Source organism: Ailuropoda melanoleuca, chromosome 1 (genome assembly GCF_002007445.2).
Source record: "Ailuropoda melanoleuca isolate Jingjing chromosome 1, ASM200744v2, whole genome shotgun sequence".
NCBI classification, from domain to species: domain Eukaryota; kingdom Metazoa; phylum Chordata; class Mammalia; order Carnivora; family Ursidae; genus Ailuropoda; species Ailuropoda melanoleuca.
The window spans coordinates 102,120,243-102,144,317 of NC_048218.1; the positions used below are offsets into that span (position 1 = coordinate 102,120,243).

The 24,075-nt window shown below is 35.8% G+C and overlaps 1 protein-coding gene and 1 non-coding gene across 2 annotated transcripts in view; both read right to left on the minus strand.

The window, feature by feature from the left end:
• The window catches only part of RSRC1 (arginine and serine rich coiled-coil 1), a 411,289-nt gene that overhangs the window by 264,941 nt on the left and 122,273 nt on the right, over positions 1–24,075 (minus strand). The window lies entirely within an intron of this gene.
• LOC117795635 lies at positions 10,997–11,101 on the minus strand. The gene has a single exon (XR_004619709.1). It is a non-coding gene; the product is annotated as a U6 spliceosomal RNA (small nuclear RNA).

Genomic DNA, 24,075 nt, shown 5'->3' on the forward strand with positions numbered 1-24,075 from the left:
GTACACAAACATTCATAGCTCCTCTAGTCTCAAAAACTGAAAACTCACTGTTAGATATTTACCCAAGAGAGATGAAAATATAAACTCCACAAAGACTTGTACAAGAAAATCCATGGCAGTTTTATTCCTAATAGCTCCAAAGTGAAAACAACACAAATTATCCTTCAATAGAATGAATTGTGGTACATTCATACAATGAAACAGTAGTCGGCAATAAAAGGAACAAACTACTAATACATGCAACAACATGGATAAATCTCAAAAACATGCTAAGCAAAAGAAGCCAGGTACAAAAAAATACATACTATGTGATACCAATTATATTAAGTTCTTGAACTAATCTATTGTAAATGAAATTAGAATAGTGATTGCTCTGGAGACTGGAGAAGGGACTGACTGCAAAGGAGCATAAGGAAATTTTTGAAAGGGATGCAATATGGAACACAAGTTCTACAAATGAATGCATATGACAAAACTTAACAAATTGCATACGTAAGATCTGTGTGTTTTACTGTATGATTTAACTTATATTTTTAAAATCACATAACAACACTCTTAACTCTGAATTACCAAAAATAACTGAAATGAAGAAGGGGAGACATCACTAAACTCTTTTGACTTATTACTACAGCTAATTATACTAACAAATTTCACAATATGAATTACCTTTTTTTTTTTAAGATTTTATTTATTTATTTGACAGAGACAGCCAGCGAGAGAGGGAACACAAGCAGGGGGAGTGGGAGAAGAAGAAGCAGGCTCCTAGCAGAGGAGCCTGATGTGGGGCTCGATCCCAGAACGCTGGGATCACGCCCTGAGCCTAAGGCAGACACTTAACGACCGTGCCACCCAGGCGCCCCTGAATTACCTTTGTATTTCTAGTTTGAACCACTCTTAACTCCTGGTTCATTTTCCTGACTTACTGCTGCATTCTCTGATAAAGTTCTACTTACACTTTTTCCATCGATTGTTTATAAACTCAAGAACATTATTTTAAAAAACCATTTCATGTACACCATACAATAAAGCAAATAATTATGCTAATATTAGGAACACATTCACTGAAGAAGAAAAAAATATATGTACAAACTAAACCTTAAGTCAAAATTCTGTGATAATAAATTTCAATTTTTTAATTTATTTTATTTTATTTTTTATTATGTTATGTTAGTTCCCACACACTACAATTTAAAATAATAGTATGAATTCATGATTTAGTATACCATATTTCATTGATTCTAAGATGTACATTTTGAATATTATTTTAACATAATCTGTAATGAGGAAGCATTTGCATTACATGGTGTCTTAAAATTAATGGCAATGTTTTTTCTTTCTTAGTAGTACATAGAATTACAATTGACCACATCTTAGATTCAAGGAAACACAGAGTGTTCTCAAGTTCTGCCCACTGAACTAAAGAAATGTCATCTCTGTAGCATCATATTTTGATCTCTAAATACCATTCTTGACTAAAAGGAGCCAAGGTTGTTTGAATAAATGGTTAATTCCAGGCTCTGGAACAAAAAATTTTCAGTCTGAGACCGAAGCAAAATGTAAAGAATCATTTAAAAACTAACAGGTTCATGTGTCAAGGACATAGGAGCCAGTTTGAAGAGATTCATACTGAACAAATGTGCTACAATTTGAGCATCAAAAAACAACAAAATAACAATTCTGATTGAAATATGTTGAATAAAATTCCCACGAATCCTTGTGATACTCAAGCAGGAGAAAGCAAAAAGCGAAACAACTGACTACTACTAGAGGGGACTATAATACTAACTCTTCATTTTAAAAATTGGTTCTATACTGGAGGTTTCATAAAAACTATCCAATATCTACAGACACTTGATATGTATATCAAAATATAGGCCATCCATTTATAGCAACTTAGTGGGACTTGAGGAGGACATCTGAGAAAGAGTGATTAAAGATTTGTACAAGAAATTTTCAAACCTGTCTCTACATTCCATTATTTCTAAGAACATACCCAAAATCCAGAACTGGGTGAAGCAAAGGAGAACAGGTTGAAGAGAAGTGAGAAGGGAAACAAGAAACACAAGCTGCATCCTTTTGACTAATACCAATTACCCCTTTTTCTTTACCATCAAAGCATGCATCAACAGTCTAAAGCAGCTCCAAATAATACTTTCATATTTATACATAATATCTTCAGTTAGAGCCTAAAATGTTACTAGATCTTCACTTATTCAGAATTTACATAATCATTGCTATCACAAGGTGGAAGCTAAACTTCAGTTTCTGATGATCAGTTTAACCTTTAAATCGCCTGATTAAACTCTGTCTTCATTCTTAAAACCTCAAATTAGCAAACAAGCCACAATACAATATATGCTATAGCACAGGTCTTCTGTGAATAGCTGCATCTTCAACTGCTTCAGCTGCAAGACAAGCCATTGAGCCTTGGCCAATATAAGCCAATTTGAATAATCAATATGACAACCTTATTTTTCTAATGCAAACAGGATTGCTACAGTAAGGTGTCTCACTGCCACATCACAGTCATGGCCTCTTTTAACCCCTAATTAGATTGAGGCGATTATCCCTGCTCTTCCTTACAAGTGTACAGCTTGGATAAGGGATGACAAAAGCTATCTGCCACTTATTCAGCCTTTGCAGACAGCAGGTTATCCAGGGAGATAGAGAATAAAATCAACAAACAATTGTTATTCATATCATCATCTAAAGTGTTAAGATAGTCACAGTTTCCCTACATGCACAGTGAATATAGCCCAGAGCATGAGGTAACTGCTGACTGCTTAAGAACATCAGGGTTACACAGATGGAAATTCATGGTGATGTTGGGGAATTATGTCTAAATCAAATTCATTTGCATAAAAATAAATGATCGGGGATTTGTCTTTTGTATATAATATATCAAGATTTCATGTTTCTCTTCATGAATTCTTTGAAGCTAAATTTTAATATTGATTTTTCTAAACACATAGCATTTATCATGAAAAGAATGCCAAACTTAACGGTCTGTAGAAACTTAAATGCATTAAGATTCAATTAAAATACTCTTAAATATAAAACAGGAAACTTCTTTTCACTGTGATACTACATGAGTTCTTGTATTAAATTTAGATGATCAAGAGTTATTTCATTAACTCTGTGGATTCCAAATGTTTTTCTTAACTTTCATAACAATCAATTTCTGAAATCTTGGTCATCACTTCAGACCAATTATTAACAAGAGAACTGGTCACAAGAAAATAAGAGAGTAGTTGCAAAGACACCAAACTGACAGTTTCCTAGTAAGTTTAATTAAGCTAATTTGAGGACAATATAGAAAGCTGGGCTCACTGATAAGAAAAAACTTTGAGGAGAATATCTGCATCTACTCTGATGATGATAAAATCACAGTGGAAGTAATAAGATAAGGAAATGTTGAAAAGGATTTCGTATCTTTTTCTTTCCACTTGCAAGAGTCAGTAGGTGCCTTTTATAAGGTCATAATCACTTTGCTAAAAGAAAAAGAATGGGAAAGCCACATGTTTTATACTGAATTCTGTTTTTGTTTCATATTATTCAATTAATCGATATTGCTGCCTTTAAAGCAGCCAACTAGAAGTATACTCTTTCCAATAACTGAGGTCCTAGTCCCAAACGTCATCAAATGCCACTCCAAGAACAACCAAAACATTTTAAATATATCCACTAGTAGCCACATAACTGCATCATGAGTATAATTCAGTGATTGCCAACCTGTATGAGCAGTATAAGATTATCTAAAACCGTGTGCCTTTGTTCCCCTGGCATAGGCTGAAACATGACTTCATTCTTAAAACAGAATACTAACTCAGAATATTGGGCAGGCCTTGAAATCCGAGTCATAATTCACTTCTAAATGTGTCTCCAGAGCACCACTGCTGGATACAGACACCAATGCATGAATTTATTCATATGTATGCATGCACGTGTATATATTTGTGTTTTTACACATTTGCAGTCAACAATTTCATTTTTATTTTTTTAAAGATTTTATTTATTTATTTGACAGAGATAGAGACAGCCAGCGAGAGAGGGAACACAAGCAGGGGGAGTGGGAGAGGAAGAAGCAGGCTCATAGCGGAGGAGCCTGATGTGGGGCTCGATCCCATAACGCCGGGATCACGCCCTGAGCCGAAGGCAGACGCTTAATGACTGTGCCACCCAGGGGCCCCAACAATTTCATTTTAAACATCTGATTTTAAGGCTACATGCTTTTCTTAGTATCCCAGATAGTCATTTATTTTTATAAAATGGACTTGATAAGAAAAAATGAAATCAATTGTCAAAAGATATGGGAATACTTTACTAAATATGATTAAATTTATTTTTTAAAAGATTTTATTTATTTATTTGACAGAGATAGAGACAGCTAACGAGAGAGGGAACACAAGCAGGGGGAGTGGGAGAGGAAGAAGCAGGCTCCTAGTGGAGGAGCCTGATGGGGCTCGATCCCATAACGCTGGGATCACGCCCTGAGCCGAAGGCAGACGCTTAACCGCTATGCCACCCAGGCGCCCCTAAATATGATTAAATTTATTAACCTTAGTTTACTTAAACTGAGTGTTAAAATTTGAATTTGTATGATGTTGTTTCCCTAATCCATTTCTGCTCTTAAAAATATATGTAAATATATTACACCATCCAAAAGTAAACTTAAATCATACACATCTACTGTAGATTTTAGACTAAAATATTTTAAGAATTTAGTAAACATATGCTGGTAAAATTGCATAAAGCCAAACTAGAGGAAACAAAAACATACAGACAGTTGTTTACAATTACCTTTCTACTCATATAGAGTTAAACCATCAGTGCTAAAATTTAAAAACATTAAAAGGGAAAGTAACAAGGGGCGCCTGGGTGGCTGAGTTGTTAAGCGTCTGCCTTAGGCTCAGGGCGTGATCCCAGAGTCCTGAGATCAAGCCCTGCTTCAGGCTCCTCCACTATGAGCCTGCTTCTTCCTCTCCCACTCCCCCTGCTTGTGTTCCCTCTCTCGCTGGCTGTCTCCCTCTCTGTCAAATAAATAAATAAAATCTTTAAAAAAAAAAAAAAGGGAAAGTAACAACAAATGACATTTTAGCCAATGGGTAAAGAACAACTTCACTCTTATGGTCTTATTTTAATCCATCTTTCTGTGTGTTATTTTACTATTTTTTTGAATTTTCTTTGTTCTTTTACTCAGAACTTTATACGTGATTAAAAAGTTACCAGCAACTCTTTATTAAAAGTACAATAAAGAACTAGACCCTTGAATAACTTGAGAAATGCAAAGTGAAAAACTAAATTATAACATATAAAACTATTGATTTTTCAAACTTTCTTCTGCAGCTCAACTTTATACAAAACTCCAATACTGTCAAGCACATCTCAATAATATTCCCACTCAAAAGAAATAATGCATTATTGGTTTTTTGCTTGGATTATAAACCATGCAGCATACTGTAAATTTAATAACATTAAAGTTGAGGCCAATAAATAAAAGGTCCATGGTCCTTATCCAATTCTGGATTTCTAACTAAAGAGAGGCATCATGGCCACAGGTTAGTCACACATCTGACTAGAGAATTAGAAAATGGTATCTTTGAAAGCAAGTAATTTACTCAGGATGTGGGATTTAATATTTTCAAAGCCATTTTTAGATAAGAATAGTAACTAGTTATTCTCCATCTTTACTACAAATAAACAAGAAATAGGATAGCGGACTTAGGTCAACTACAGAAAAGCGTTTCTAGAGTGTGTTAAGTACTTGAATAGATTGCTAATATGTTGGAATTCTCTTATGTCAAGGACTTGAAGAGGATACATTTTAATCTTTCAGGAATGGATTCTCTGAAAGCAGAGTAAAGGACTTGTGACAGTCCTTCTCACCTTAAAATAAAATTCTTAAAACCATGTATTTATGGAATATCCTGCTTTTACATTTGTTTCATTCCTAATTTAAAATTTATCTAAGAGGAGTACATAAATAATGGAATATTCCAGATTTCATTTGGTACAGGGCTAGAAACAATGGAATAATATACAAACAGGGCTCAGTACTGCATGAGAAAAGGAAGAAAGTATTAAAACATGAAACAAATTTAAAAAAATTAAAACTCTGGGGCGCCTGGGTAGCACAGTCGTTAAGTGTCTGCCTTCCGCTCAGGGCGTGATCCCGGCATTATGGGATCGAGCCCCACATCAGGCTCCTCCACTGGGAGCCTGCTTCTTCCTCTCCCACTCCCCCTGCTTCTGTTCCCTCTCTCGCTGGCTGTCTCTGTCAAATAAATAAATAAAATCTTAAAAAAAAAATTAAAACTCTATATCATAACAATTCTTTAGATAAGTTGTGAAATGTAGTATCATCTACCAATACAGTCTGTAAACAAACTATAAAGAATTTCAAACAAATCAAGTAGAAATAAACCCCCTGAAATTGATATAAAGTAGAATGATAGAAATCCATTATTTTATTTATTCACTTAATATTTTTCACCAATATTAAACAAACAAGCCCATTTTGTTTTGTTTTGTTCCCCAAATGGGGAACACGTAATATACAGAGAAAATATATCAAGCAATTTATTCAGACCAGAATGTGTGCCTTAGAAATCAAACCACTATAAAAGTTCTTTTTATGTTGCCAGATCAAATTTTGAATGGACCTTAACCAAATGATCAAAGTTACCATCACCAGTAATGGAACAAACCAACATCCTTTGAGTCCCAATATGATGTGCTGAGGATGACACAACATTACTTCTGTGATATTCCTGACAAAAAATGCACATCTGAATCTAATCATTAGGAAACACTGGACAAACCTGAATTGAGGGACACTCTATCAAACAACCAGCCTATATAGCTTTCAAAATGTCAGGGGCGCCTGGGTGGCACGGCGGTTAAGCGTCTGCCTTTGGCTCAGGGCATGATCCCGGTGTTATGGAATCGAGCCCCACATCAGGCTCCTCTGCTATGAGCCTGCTTCTTCCTCTCCCACTCCCCCTTGCTTGTGTTCCCTCTCTCGCTGGCTGTCTCTATCTCTGTCGAATAAATAAAAAAAAAATCTTTATGAAAACACACAGTGAGGGACTCCTGGGTGGCTCAGTCGGTTAAGCTAGTCTACATTAAAGGAAACTAAAGAGACATGACAACTAACCGTAATATATGACACTAAACTGGACTCGGTCTTTGATAGAGGGTAAAGGTGGTTGACATGCAAACAGGAAGTTATATGACATAACTGGGACTATGAACTGCTGATTAGATAATACTGTATCAATGTTAAATTTCTTGATTTTGATTACTGTACTGTGGCTACATAAAAAAAATTCTTATGGAATATACACAAAAATATTTAGGCGTAAAAGGACTGATGTCTGCCACTTACTAACAAATGATTCAGAAAAAAGCATACCGAGAGAGAGACAGAGAATTTGATAAAGCAAATGAAGCAAAAATGTAAACTAACTGGTGAATCTGGATAAAGTATACATGAGAGTTCTTTACTCTTCTTAAAACATATTTGTTAAGTTTGAAATTATGCAAAATAAAGAGCTGCAAAAAAACCCTTAATTGGGTATATTAATTCCTACACAGTACTTTCAGTTCCAACCAGGAACTTACCTCCTTCAAACTTGACAGCATAAGAAAAAACCCCTCACATTTGGAGACAAGGAAAATCTACCCTTTAAAAAAGTATACATATATTGCATAGTCCTAAAGCATTATTTACTAAATTTAGAAATCTGGAATTCATAAAACTATTTAGAAAGCACAAAAATAATTTTAAAATGCCAGATTTTACCATTTTCAGTCTTAAAATGCTTTCATCTGATGATAATTTGACAAATCCTATCACCTGCTGTTTTAGGCATCCCATTCCTAAGGTGATGTTAGCTCAATATTATTTTTTTCCAGGAATTTTATCAATAGTGATATCTGAATTGAGATACTATGAAGGAAGTCATGGCATGCAATCTAAAAAGATGGGATTCCTCCCCCATTAACTTCAGAATATAAGTAGCTAAAACCATCCAGGCACAAAGTATACAGTTCTTAATGGTTTACCAGTTCATATAAATAGAGCTCTGAAAGTGAAACTAGCCTCTTGGGATAGCTGATGATGTCTGAACACCTGTCTGTGCTTTGTTATAACATTATAATAAGTGGGTCTGAAATGGGTTTACTGAAGCACTGGAAGACTTACTTCCTGGGTGCTCAGCCATCCTTTCACTAGATCTGTCAGTATCCATCCCTTTTAGTAATAGTCAAGAAATAGCATCATTAAATTCCCTCTAGAAAGGGTACTATAATCAGAAATGACAAAGTAAATTTTCCATCATCCACAGAAATAAGAAGTATCATATTATACTAACTGTATTTCTAATTATTTTACTGATTCAGTCAATAAATTTTTGGCTAGAGGAGTAATATTTTTGGTACATTAAAAGTGGGCACTTACTCGCTACTAGCGATGAAAGAAGGGTGAATGCATACTAGCTTCCCAGGGTGTCAAATGACAATGTGCGTTAACCTCATAAAAACCAATACTCTTGGGGCGCCAGTCATTAAGCGTCTGCCTTCAGCTCAGGGCGTGATCCTGGAGTCCTGGGTTCCAGCCCCACATCAGACTCCTCCACTGGGAGCCTGCTTCTTCCTCTCCCACTCCCCCTGCCTGTCTCTCTCTCTCTCTGTCAAATAAATAAATAAAACCTTTAAAAAAACAAACAAACAAAAAAAACCCCGATACTCTTTGACCCAGCAAGTTCACTTCAAGGAATTTTTTCTACAGAAATACAAGAAATATACACAAAGACATTTATAAACAAAAATACTTCTGCATATATGTACAATATTTATGTATAAAAATATCCATCATTTCAACAATAAATGAAGACAACTTACCTGCTTACATGTCCAAAGATACAAGGATTATTGAATAGGTTAGTATGTATCTATACAATGCAAAGTATGTTACTCTTAAAAATGATGACATAATAGATTAGAACAGTACATCTATCAAATTTCTAAATAAACTAGGAAATATATACACATATACTAAAAATTGTACATAAATTATGGAGAGTGCAATCAGAAGTGTTTGTACCTCATTTGGGAGGCCACTATTCTATATAAGAGGCTGTGGCAGGCTAGACCAGGAGATGACAAACCATAGTCCTTAGGCTAACTTGGCCCCACTGCCTGCTTTGTAAGAAAATTTACTGCAACAAAGACATGCCTATTCATTTATTTATTGTCCATGGCTGCTTTTCACATTACAACCACAGGGCTGAGTAGTTCTGACAGACACTGTAAGCCCGCAAAGCCGAAACATCTACTACCTGGGTCTTTATAAAAAGGTTCTGAACCCTGGTCCAGAAACCTAGCTCACATTTCTCTCCAATGCTTTCCAAATAGTCTTTCAATTTATTGAATTATATGATATAATCATAGACTAAATGGTTTCCAAACTATCTTTGCATGTACGGCAGGAGAGTAAAAGGATCTCAGTCCATCCACTCAACCCAGCCAAGGGGGGGAAATGGAGCAAGTAAGGAAAAAGGAGGAAAGAACAGAAAGGAAAGAGGAAGATAAGGATTAAAGAAGGGATAAGAAAAGTTTGAAAGCCACTGATCTAATTAAGGGGTGGGAGGAAGAGCGGAAGACAAGAATCTCCTTATTTGGTAAATTAGTTTGTATTCAGGAACTGAGTTTGTACTGGAACCCAAGTCTCTGAATATATAGCTTGTATATTATATAGATGTATTCTCAATTCTCAATTGGAGGGGGAAGAACAGACAAATTTTTAGGTATTAAAATGGTTTGTGGCCTTTCAGAGTTCAACTCAACTCAGGAATCTTATTCCTTAGTATTTAATTTTGTTAATTTCTCTCTCATTTAAGTTAAATGAAAATCGATCAAATTGATTTAAATTTAATTTTTCTCGTAGGGGGGCAATAATGAGAAAAAAAAAACCTTGAGAACAATGGTATGCAGAAAATATTCCTTAACTTTAAGTTCCCTTACACAAAATGTTAAAAGGCTCTTAATTACTAATATACATATTTTAACCAGTCATTTTTGGTTCAGTATGCACAAACTACAAATCAATCCTGTTACGGGCCAGTCCAAAAAGAGGAAACTCCAGGTGGGTACAGAAAAGGGGAGGAAAGTAAAAGATCAAAAAGAAGTTTTTACAGTGAAAATATGTAGAGGAAAGTAAACTCAAGACTCAGAACTGTACACCCCTAGCATTTGTAAGAAAGAGGATGCTGAGCCACATGCTATACCATGAAGTGACCACCATGGGCAAAAGCCTACATAACCTTACATAACACTAGGCATGGGGCACATAGATTGAGAAAGACCTAATCAGTAATCACAAACATTCAAGTTATTTGTTATCTCTTGAACAACAGTAGGAACCAATGGATATAAACAACTATTAGCACTTCAAGGAAGAGAAATGGGATGTTTTTAGTATAAAAGGACGAAAATGGCATGGTTGTGCTAGCTATTAAGCTGTTGCCTCTACCATAAATCTATTACAGAACTCCGCAAATGACATTTTTCCTTTGCCAGCTAGCTCCCTGTTAAATTCTGCTAGGAAGAGTTGTCAGAAGGAAGTTGAATAGTTCCAGAAAGTGAGAAGGACTTCCTTGTTTTACTTGTTGCTCCTGTCAGGGCTGCCCTGGCAAAAACTCTGTACTCTAGAGGAAGTAACTGCTTAGTAGAGTTGGTTCCAATTTCTAGGTTGTCGTTGTTTTCCATTTTCCCAGAACCAGACCCATCATATTCCCTTCTCAAAGCATCCCCTTCTCAAAGGTCCAGCTCTTAGCTCTGTGGAGCCCCTCCCACAAGCCCCTGAGGTACCAACACTAGTCAAGCAACACCTACTCTTCCCAGATCTGGGTCCCAGCTCTGCCCTTCTCTGAGATCCTAAATCCTGATTATCCCAACCTCTTCTCTCTCTTTTTTTTTCCCCAAAGATTCTGGAAAATACATGGAATGCTTCATAAATTTGTATGTCATCCTTGTGCAGGGGCCATGCTAATCTTCTCTGTATTGTTTCAATTATGGTATATGTGCTGCCAGAGAGCACCCAACCTCTTCTCTTTGTGCCCGTAAGAACAGTGCCTGATGATTGCTATTACAGAGTTATCTCAGTGTTCCCCCTTCTGCATCACCCTCCCATACCTATTTAACCAACTCACCATAAAAAATTCTATTAAGATAACTAGTGTGGTTTCACCTTCCTGACTGGTCCCTGACTGATACAATGATATCAAGGAGTCCTTATTTTAGATGTAATTAATATTCTCTTTAGGTCTTATTTTTAGTGTTTTAGTTAATGTAAAAAATATTTTTAAGGACTATTAGAGTTTTATTCATACTGCAGTCTCCCTAAATGTTTTTTATTCCTCCCCCCCACAATTCTTTTGGTTAAATCTGTGAGAAAGTCCCAACAAGTCACTAATGTGTCTGTGATACTTATCCTTAATCTGTCCTATACCTCTCATTGTGTCTAAGCCCAAAGGGATGTAAATCTTCCTTTTTAACAAGAACAGCAAACCCTTTAATTCTGGGCAGCAGTAACCGGATAGCTAGTGACAGGTAGAGGAATGGATTTTAATGAGTTATCAAGAAGCAGCAGGTTAACTGAATCTTAAAATCCCAGAAAATGCCCATATTTATTAATACATATTTTTAAAATACATACTGGAGTTAGTTACAGTGGGGAGATACAAAATGTCTAAGTGTAAAACATGTACTTCAATAAGATAAGAGTTATTTGTACAACTATATAACTATTTATCAAAATCTCACCTTGATAGCTACCTTGGGAAAATACATCATTTAACATCCGGTAGCCTCAGTTTTCTCATCTGTAAAGAAAATAGGCTGGACTAGGTCTCTGTTGCCATATATCTAACATGACAGTCTATAAAATTTCTTTTAGTGCTGAGGCATTGGGAGCTCAGCATCACTATCGAAAGAAACAAAAGACTGGTTTTGTAAAGGGAAAAACTAAAGAGGTAGAAAAATGAGTATCAAGATTGATAGTTTAAAAACATAATTTGAAAGAGATTCAAATATATAATGTTAGAGAATTCTTTATCTTCTTCCTCTAAGTCAAGGAAAAAGAAGAAAATATATCACAGGCAAATCATCTGGTTAAAAAGATAAAAAGTTTCTTTATTTCTATTATCACAATCTTTGAAAACATTTACTAAGTCAGTAAAGATACTTCTTAAATTCTCTTCAAGATAGAAAAACATGTCTTTTTTTGTTTTTCAGTTTTAAAAACTTAGTTTTTATATTCTTCTCTCAATCTGTCTGACCACCTGCCATAGAATAGACCACATGCTTTCACGGCTTATTTATAGAAATAATTATATTTAAAGTACCAGTTAAAGGTTCATGGGATAGGCCAGATCATTTATCATCTAGTAGTTACCACTTAAATTGGAGTAACTGGTAGGTTTTGATGCAAGGGAAATTTGGTGAAACAACTTATAAATTTTAAAAATCAATTAGAATTACTCCAATGTAAACTGAGGGAGAAAAACTGAAAGAGGATGACTAATGTTTTTAAGAGATCTCTCTGGTTGCTGTGTGGATAATGGTTTGTAGGGAGGGTAAGAGTCTTGAAAGTAAGAAGTCCAACTAAGACACTAAGCTGTACCTCAGGTAGAAAATGATACTGGCTTGGTCCATATCAGTAGAAATATCACTCCATTCAAGTGTCAGTAGAGACAAATAAAAGAAAAAAGAAAAGGCTTTTCTTTTTTTTTTCTTTTTTAAAGATTTTATTTATTTATTCGACAGAGATAGAGACAGCCAGCGAGAGAGGGAACACAAGCAGGGGGAGTGGGAGAGGAAGAAGCAGGCTCATAGTGGAGGGGCCTGATGTGGGGCTCGATCCCACAACGCCGGGATCACACCCTGAGCCGAAGGCAGACGCTGTGCCACCCAGGCGCCCCAAGGCTTTTCTTTTGATGGCCTCAATAAAGGCAAACATTTTTATAAAGGATACTAAAGAACTGAGTTGGAAACGTAGATGGTGGAAGAAAGAAATATATGTTAATAAGATATGATCGCAGGGTACAGCTGGTGATAATGACAAGATTGTTAACTTTTTAAGATGTGACTACAGGGGCGCCTGGGTGGCACAGCAGTTAAGCGTCTGCCTTTGGCTCAGGGCGTGATCCCGGCGTTATGGGATTGAGCCCCACATCAGGCTCTTCTGCTATGAGCCTGCTTCTTCCTCTCCCATTCCCCCTGCTTGTGTTCCCTCTCTCGCTGGCTGTCTCTATCTCTGTCGAATAAATAAATAAAATCTTTTAAAAAAAAAATAAGATGTGACTACAGGGGCACCTGGGTGGCTCAGATGGTTAAGCATCTAGTATCTGCCTTCAGCTTGGGTCCTGATCCCAGGGTTCTGGGATTGAGTCCCATATCTATCGGACTGCCCCTAGGTGGGGAATCTGCTTCTCTCTCTCTCCCTGCCTCTTCCCCTATTTGTGCTCTCTCTGTCTCTCTCTTGCTAATGAATAAATAAAGTCTTTAAAAAAAAAAATAAGATGTGACTATAGGACAGCAGGGAGAAGAGCGTGTAACTATTGACCTCCGGGCCAAGAGTTTGAGCCCCACATTTGGCGTGACTGTAGGAGTAGGCAGCTTAGAAAGGATAGAGACAAAGTTAGTTACAAGTGAGGAAATGGAAGCTAAAAGAGAAGTAACGCTATGGTTATTAGCAAATACCTGGATATTCCCCAACTGACATCTGTTGGTCAGAATGTTTTAGACAACATGCACAGTACACTGTATGCAAATGAGAGCATTATAACTGCTCATAAAATATCTAATAACAGTATTAAAAACAATATTAATCTAACCACATACCCAAACTTATCAGTCCACTAAAATAGCAATGGCTTTTAGAACTTTCATGGAGACCATCAGCAACATAATAATAATGATATCTTAGGCAATATAATAGTTTATTTTACTATGGAAGATAACTAGACTTACTGTGGTGATCATTTTGCAGTATAGACAAATATCGAGTCATTATGTCATACACCTAAAACTAATATAATGTTATACATTTATTATACCTCAATTTAAACAATAATAGTAATAATAGTTTTCCAAAACTATTTGTACACAGCATGCCTAAAACAGACCATATACTGCAAACTGTTGGAAGAAAAAAACGGATAAATTGGGCTCGTTACACCAATCTCTCACTTTTTCATAAGTCTTAATATTTCTATAATAAAAAGTTTACAGAAAAACTAAGTGTTGAGAATGTGGACTGGCAACCACAGTTTCAGAATCTACATTTTTGATGAAAAGTGGGCTCCTCTATTTTGAAAAACTGGCATGTTGAGCTCTATAAATTGCCTAAGGTGAAGTGCTAAGCATAGAAAAGACATCCACTTTATGAAACCTTTGTCCTGGAATAGACACTATGAATCTTTCAAAACAAAGGAGTGCAAGTTTGCTGCTCAGGACAATACACTGAACATAAAAGATTACTAATGACTTATGAACGCCTAATGTAGCATGAATCATGCCAGCAACACTAGGATATTGGTTTCAACAAATAGCCTATTTTATTTTATAAACTTCACCAGAATATTATCAACAGCAGTATTAGAAAATGGAAAGCTAATAAAATTAGGAGGCGGCATCGGCATACTGCACACAGTGTTTCTCATCGCTCTAATGCAGAATCTAATGGATGAGAGATCCATCTTTTAACTTGAAAAAAAAAAGGAGCCAGTAAACCTAGAAAAATAGACCTCCATTTGACAAAGTTATTAGAGAATATTTTGCTACCTCAATTCAATAAATTGCATTAGTGAAACCAGTTTCTTTCATAAGGAAAAAAGAGAGGCAGAATACTTTCTTCTTGTGTTTTATTACAGCTCAAAAAGCCTGATTATATTACAGTTTCTTGTTTTCCTTGAGCAATATCTGACGCAGAAGACAACTGAAAGGCTGGAGGATTATAAATATTCTCTTTCTATAAAGATGTTTTCCTAATTCTATAATAGAGGGTATTATAAATACGGGATAATATCAAACGTTCAGAAATCGATGCTTTTCACAAACACCCGGGTTGCCTACCTGTGAAATAGAGCTTTTAGTATCTAACCCTGATTTTATTTGATATCATGACCAAGTATTTTTCTGAAAAGTAAATGGTTATTAGCAATTTCTACTATAGTTCCATAACAGCAAAGGCAGAATCCATGTTTAGGTGATTACTTTATGTTTTGATTCAGTTATCTGCAGGGTGTCTGCATGGTACTCTAACTATTTAAAGCTAGCAAAAAAGATTACAGCTCACACTAACTGGATTTTCACAGCTCCCTATCATTCGGCTTGAATTCCTCATGGGCAGATTAAAAGGGCCAAGGCAAACAATAGTCTTTTTACAAGGTGTTTATTGAAAAAAAAAAAATAGAAGACGAAGAGGAAGAAGAAGAAAAGAGAAGAAAAAACTATATTTTATGGTCAAAACAACAAAATTATTTACGGAAGCAGCCACATAAAAACAAACTTAAATATCTAAAGAGGTAAAATTCTAGGTGTTGCCATATAATGAATCCAAATCAAGAAATTAGTAGCATCTGAAAGAACAGTTTTTATTCTGAAATCTGTAACACAGATGATACGGTTTTAGAGTTCACAGATGGTTAGTTATGGCATCAAAGAACAGAGTTAAAAGTACCTCAATGATCCCTTGGTCTAACTTAACTATTATAGAATAGATTAGAACTCAGCATAGCATTTTCAAGTCAACAGGCAGATTACCAAAATAACCATAAAGTATTTCATATTCTTTTCAAATTTGATTTAACCACCCTCTCACTCTCTACCTTCACTCATTTCAAATGACCAAATGACTTCCCAATCTATGATTAGCCTTTCCCAGTGAGTCCCAGATACAAGGCCTTCCTTGTACATTATCTCCTCTAATCCTCATGCAATCCCAGGAGGTAGTTATTTTCATCATAGCCACTTTACAGATAAAAAACCTAAGACTTAGAGAGATTAAGTGACTTGCCCAGGATCACACAGCTAGTAAATGGAAGAGTTGGATTTAATCAGGTCTACAGAACTCTAGTGTATGAGCTATTAACCCCTGTGCTATGCCTAGCGTCTTTATTAGCTTCTTTTCCTCATTTCATGGATAAACCCCAATGGTTTACACTTTTCCTTCCATGCACCGTTCATTCACACAACTTATCCAAACACTACCCTTAGTGTCTCCACACTACTGTTTAGTATTAAATAACCAGTTGGTTTCTGAACCCAAGTCAGATCAAGATCCAGTTGGATAACATTCTTTATTTTCTACTTATCTTATTCTCTATGACCACTACCCTTAAGTAAAACTTCATCACTACTCTCTCAACAGTACTTACCATAAACTTCAAAATGGTCTCTCAGCCTTCAATCCTTTCTTTTTAGTGCTGCTACCCAGATTTAAAATTGTTCAAGTCAAAACTCCTTTGGCACCTCCTTTTATAGCCTCTGCTTAAATTTATTTATTTAATAATCCCAAAAGGAAAAATAAGTTTAAACGCATATATTTATATTTGCTTGTGGCTTACTTTTTTTTTTTTTAATGGTAGTTCTGTCTTCCTTAAAGAAATTCTAGAAGGATGTATGGGAAACAAATAAATGTGGTGACCTGGATTTCTGCGGGTTGGTGTGAGGAAAGGAATTGGGTGGATAGGAGATAAGGTGGAAGAGAGATTTTTACTGTATGTGTATTATCATTATATAATGTTCAGTTTTGAACTATATAAGTACACATCTATTAAAGAAAAAAGAGGAGAGGAGAAGGAAGGGGGGAGAGAAAGAAACAAAAGAAAAAAGGAAGAACAAAGCTAAATGTCACCCTCTTGTTTCCAGAAAGCACCTTCTGCATTTTCTCTGACAATAAACACTCTCACTCTATGATCCCTCTTGCTTCAGTCCTTTTCTTTTTCCCTCTCCTTCTTACTTCCTCTTCCATGTTTCATCTTCCAGATGGCTTAGGTATCAACAACTTTAGAAAATCTTCCTTGACTAACTCATTTTGGGTTAAATAGCCCTCTAATATGCTCCCCTAGTATAGTGGGCATCTCTCTGTCACAGCACTCACACTACATTGTTATCATCTATTTACATGTCCAACTGTCAAACTAGATAAAGTTTCCTGAAATAAAAGACCATGTCTTATTCATCTTCACAATCTCCAATAACCATAACAGTGCCAGACACATTTTAACAGCTCCCAAAGCAATCCATGGCACATGGCACTTATCTTTGCTATGACCCATGGGTCAGATTCAGAGCAGTCATTGTCATTTAATCTTTCCATATGGGAAATATTGCTTTGGTCACTACAGCCTTCCCTTTATAGGTCTCTACAGTTATCAAATTCCAAGTAAAATACCTAAAGAGTGAAAGACAAACAGGAATTATAAACCCAACACGCCAGGCCAGAACACTCCTCAGCTCAGTACCTACATATTCTCTTGCCTACTTTATTTCACTTCTTGAATGTCCAAAGCAAACTTATAATCTTCTGTCATACCATGGTCTCTTCCAGGATAACTGCTGGTCAATAAAATATATATATATATATTTATAATCACTCCAATGATACAAACCAGAAAACCACTGGTTATCCTTAGTATCTTCATCTCTTTTACCAAATTGAATCCATCATTAAATACATAAATATGTCTCAAATCCATCAACTTCTCTATCTCCAATACCAAACCCCTGGTTCGAGCTACTATTACATCTCTCCTAGACTACTGTGCTACTAATCTGGTTTCTCTGCATCCACTCTTATCCTCTGCAATCTGTTTTCCACAGTGCAGCTGGAGTGATCTTTTCAAAACACTAATCTAATCATGTCACCAATCAGATTAAAACACTTCAAAGGCATCCTGTTATTCTTAAGATAGAGACCAAAATCCGTAACCAGGTTTACAAGGCCCTACAGAGTCTAGCCCCTATCTGCTTCTCTGGCCCCAACTCATACTGTGTTCCCCCGTCTTCTCCATGCTAGTGACTCTGACCATCTTTCAGTCCCTGTTCATATCAGTCTCTCTCCCATCTAGGGACCTTTGCTGATGTTGTTTCCTCTGTCTATGATGTTCTTCTTCCTTCTTTCCCTAGTTTCAATTCATCCTCATTTCTTTAGGAAAGTCTGCCTGACTGTTGTAAATCAAATTCCCTCCCCCATTATATGCTATATAAAGTACTATGCATATCTCATCCATGATATTTATCACCACTGTAAGTTTATATTTATTTATGTGACTTCATAAATGCCATTTTCCCTCACTGGACTATAAGCTCCATGAATTCAGGAACCACAGAGTTATCAATCACCATGTGATCTCCAAGAAACAACTCAGTGCCAGACACAGTAGGTACTTCACAAATATTTGATAAACTAGTGACAAAAAGAAAGGAGGGCATGTCTTAGGTAGTAACACCTAGGCTATATTCAGTCACCATTGTCCTTGCATGTGGAAAAGGTAGAGACTCCAAATCAGGGTACTTAATTTAATGTGAAGAGCCTAATCAACATAATTTAAACTTTATACTGAGAACCCTCTAATTCCCCTTCAATCACAGAATATTACATATACCCTTTCTTGTTCAAGACCGGTAAGATAATCTTCCACCACAAAAAGACACTTCAGAGACCATGTACTATATCCCTCTCATTTTACAGTTAAAGAATATAAACCCAGAAATGTTAAGTGACCAATTCAAAGTCATATGCAAATTACAAGAGCCAGGACTAGAGCCCCCACTTACCAGTCTAATATAATATCCACTATGTCTACTATGGTGAAACATTATGGATTTTTTCAGAGAAAAGAATGCAGTGCTCATTATTAATTTATAATCTAGTAACCCTGTAGGTATATACAAGTGCGTCTGATCACATGCTCTAATTCTGGGTTGAGAAAATGTTGTAACTATTATCTCCAAAGAACCATGTAAAAGTGGTATACTTGATAACAGCATAGTTTTTATCTATGGGCTGAATGGTCTAAAAGCAGTTAGTTGGATATCATCAGAAGTATAACGCCATAGAAAATTTTTTAAATTGTTTTGTGGATGTGGGAAAACTTTGGGTGGATTCATGAGACTGATTTTAGATAGGTTGGACTTAAGGTCCTGGAACATGCACTTATACATACGTATCTGAAGTTCCAAGAGCTCTGGCCTACTGAAAACTTAGATAATAGATTCAAGGACAAAAAGACAGTAAGCCAGATGCCAGTCTTCAGTGAAAGAGGAATATTATCTAGGAAATATATGGCACCAAAAGAAAGGTAAAGAAAGTTTCATGGATGAATGGCACAAGCCTCATAGAAATATATTTTAATTTACTCTATTTGAACTAATGGGTGAAAGAACAATCATTTGGAAGAGAGAATAGAAAAGGACAAAAGAGAACAAACTGATCTCACAGTGAAGTATTTTGGAAGTAATAAGATGGAAACTCAGATTCTAATAATGGCAGACTAAATAAATCCAGATCAAGCTTTTCTCTGAGGAATACTACAATGGGTAGAAATTTTTTAAAAAATATTTATGGCTTCTTTGATGGCATCTAAGAGTTAGAGATTCATGGGGTGCCTGGGTGGCTCAGTCAATTAAGTGTCTGCCTTTGGCTCAAGTCATGATCCCAGGGTCCTGGGATCGAGCCCTAAGTCGGGCTCCCCGCTCAGCAGGGAGTGTGCTTCTCCCTCTCTCTGCCCCTCTCCCCCCTTGCTTGTGCTCCCTTTCTCTCTCAAATAAAGAAATAAAACCTTAAAAAAAAAAAAAAGAGCAACTCAATTGCTGAAAAAAAATTAAGATAATCCCAAATTGCCCTCAAAGGCAATAGAAATGAACCCACTTGGAACCACACACAATGAAGTCATAGATTATTAAAAAACTAAGCTTAGTAAGTTAAACATACCAATTAATAGAGAGCAGCTGTCAGAATGAATTTTTTAAAAATCCATACAGGCCTACCTCAAGAAACAAGAAAAATCTCAACTAACAATCTAACTTTACACCTAGAGGAACTAGAAAAAGACATCCAAAATTAGTAAAAGGAAAGAACTACTAAATATCAGACTGGAAATAAATGAAATAACTTAAAAAGTAATAGAAAAGATCAATGAAACTAAGAGCAAAATTTAAAAAAAAAAACCCTTTAGCTATAGTAAGAAAAAAAAAGGGCACAAAGAAATAGAATCAGAATTGAAAGAGAAGTTACAACCAATGAAATATGAAAAATCATGAAAGACTATTACAATTATACACCAATGAAAAGGAAAGCCTAGAGGAAATAGATAAACTCCTAGAAATACACATTCTTCTAAGACTAAACCATGAAAAAACAATCTGAATAGACTGATTGCTAGTAAAATCACTGAATCTTTAATCAAAAAACTCCCCAAAAGCCTAAGTTCAGGACCAGACAAACTCACAAGTTAATTCTACTAAACATTCATTGAAAATGTAACACCTACCTTTCTCAAACTCTTCCAAAAAATGAAGAAAAGGGTATATTTCTGAACTCATTTTGGGGGGCCAACATTACTGTAATACCAAAACCAGATAAGGACACCACAAAAAAAGAAAATTACAAGCCAATCCCCAATGAATGCAGATGTAAAAATTTTCCTCAACAAAATATTTGCAAATTCAATTAAACAATACATTAAAAGGATCACACACCTTGATTAAGTGGAACTTATTCCAGGAATGCAAGGATGGTTCAACATCCACAAATCATTCTTATACAAATATATTGACAAAATGAAGGATAAGATCACCTGATCATCTCAACAGATGCAGAATAAGCACTGGACAAAATTCAACTTCCATTTCTGATAAAAGTGCTCAACAAAGTGGGTATAGACAGAACTTAATACTACAACATAATAAAAGCCATTTATGACAAACCCACAGCTAGCATCATATTCAATGGACAAATGCTGAAAACTTTTCCCTTAAGATTAGGAACAAGTGAAGGATGCTCACTCTTGCCACTTTATTAAATATAGTATTGAAAATTCTAGCATTTGGGCAGGAAAAAGAAATAAACAGCATTCAAATCAGAAGGGAAGAAGTAAAACCGTTGCTTCTTAACAACATGATGTATGGAAAACCCTAAAGATTCCACCAAAAAACTCTTAGAACTAATAAGTGAACACGTTAATGTTGCAGGATGCAAAAGTAATATGCAAAAATCTGTTATGTTTTTATGAACTATCAATGAACAATGAACTATCAGAAAGAGAAATTAAGAAAACTATCTTCTTTAGGACAGCATGAAAAAGAAAACCTAGTAAAAAATTTAATCAAAGAGGAAGTGACCTGTACACAGAAAACTGTAAGACATTGATGAAAAAAAATTGAAGATGACAGAAACAAATAGAAAGATATTTTGTGCCTCATGGACTGAAAGAATTTATAATGTTAAAAGGTCCATATCACACAAAATAATGTACAGATTCAATGTAATCAAAATTCCAATGACATTTTCCACAGAAATAGAACAAACAATCCAAAAATTAGTATGGAACCACGAAAAAGCCCTAATAGCCAAAGCGATCCTGAAAAAGAAGAACAAAGCTGAAGGCATCATGCAACCTGATTTTAAACTATACAGCAAAGCAATAGTAATCAAAAAGTATGATACTGGCACAAAAACAGATACATGTATCAGTGGAACAGAATAGAGAGCCCATAAATAAACCCACACAAATATAGTCAATTAATTTATAACAAGGGAAGAAAGAATATACAATGTGGAAAAGACAGTCCCTTCAATAAATGGTGCTGGAAAAACTGGACAGTCACATGGAAAAGAATAAAACTGGACCGCTATCTTATCCCACACACAAAAATTAACTTAAAATGGAATAAAAACTTGAATGTAAGACTCAAAATCATAAAATTTCTAGAAGAAATCATAAATGGTGCTAACTCCTGACATTCATCTTAACAATATCTGTTTGGATCTGACTCCAGAAACAATGGCAAGAAAAACAAAACAAATATGTAGAACTACATATGCACAGCAAAGAATACCACGGACAAAAATAAAAAGGCAACCTACGGAATGGGAGAAGATATTTGCAATCATATGTGTATCCAATAAAGGGTTAATATCAAAATATACAAAGAATTCCCACAACTCAATAAAAAAAAATCTGATTAGAAAAACTGGCTGAGGATTGAACATCTTTCAAAAGAAGACAAACGATGCCCAACATGCACGTGAAAAGATGCTCAATATCACTCATCATCAGGGAAATGCAAATCAAAATGAGACATCACCTCCCAACTATCAAAATGCCAATTGTCATTTTTGTGCCAATACATAGCCATGTTCAGCCCCAGCTTGTGAGCAGAGTCCCACCCCCTTTTGAATTAGTGTTTTTGTGTTCTTTGGGTAAATACCCAGTAGTGTAATTACAGGATCATAGGGTAGTTCTATTTTTAATTTTTTGAGGAACCTCTATACTGTCTTTCACAGTGGCTGGTGGCTGCACCAGTTTGCATTTCCACAATAGCCCAGAAGAGTTCCCTTTCTACACATCCTCACAAACATTTGCTGTTTCTTGTGTTTTTTACTTTAGCCATTCTGACAGGTGTGAAGTGATATCTCATTGTAGTTTTGATTTGGATTTCCCTCTTGATCGGTGATGCTGAGCACCTTTTCATGCTTCTGTTGGCCATCTGTAGGTTACTTTGGAGAAATGTCTGTTAATGTTGTCTGCCCATTTTTTAATTGGAACATCAGTTTTCTGTGTTGAGTTATGTAAGTTCTTTATATATTTTGAATATGAACCACTTACCAGATATGTCATTTGCAAATATCTTCTCCATTCAGTAGGTTGTCTTTTTGTTCTGTTGATTGTTTCCTTTTCTGTGCAGAGGCTTTTTATTCTGAAGTAATGCCCATCATTATTTTTTGCTTTTGCTTCCCTTGCCTCAGAAGACACATCTAGAAAGATGTTGTTATGTCCAACGTCAGAGAAATTACTGCCTCTGCGCTCTTCTAGGATTTTTATGGTTTCATGTCTCACATTTTATGGTTTCATGTCTCACATGGTCCTTAATCCATTCCGAGTTTATTTTTGTGTATGGTGTAAGAAAGTGGTCCAGTTAAATTTGCATGTAGCTGTCCACTTTTCCCAACACCATTTATTAAAGAGACTGTCTTTTGCCCACTGCATATTCTTGCTTCCTTTGTTGAAGATTAATAGACCACATAATCGTGGGTTTGTTTCTAGGCTTTCTACCCAGTCCCATTGATCAACGTGTCTATTTTTGTATGAGTACCATACTGTTTGGATTACTACAGCTTCAGAGTGTCACTTAAAATCTGGGATTGTAATACCTCCAGTTTTGTTTCTCTTTGTCAAGATTGCTTTGGTTAAGACAGCATGGTACTGGCACAAAAACAGACACATCGACCAATGGAACAGAATAGAGAACCCAGAAATGGACCCTCCGGCTCTTTGGGCAACTAATCTTTGATAAAGCAGGAAAAAACATCCGGTGGAAAAAAGACAGTCTCTTCAATAAATGGTGCTGGGAAAATTGGACAGCTACATGCAAAAGAATGAAACTTGACCACTCTCTCACACCATACACAAAAATAAACTCCAAATGGATGAAAGACCTCAATGTGAGACAGGAATCCATCAAAATTCTAGAGGAGAACATAGGCAACAACTTCTATGACATCGGCCAGAGCAACCTTTTTCACGACACATCGCCAAAGGCAAGAGAAATAAAAGATAAAATGAACTTATGGGACTTTATCAGGATAAAGAGCTTCTGCACAGCCAAGGAAACAGTCAAAAAAACTAAGAGACAGCCCACGGAATGGGAGAATATATTTGCAAAGGACACCACAGATAAAGGACTGGTATCCAAGATCTACAAAGAACTTCTCAAACTCAATACACGAGAAACAAATAAACAAATCATAAAATGGGCAGAAGATATGAACAGACACTTTTCCAA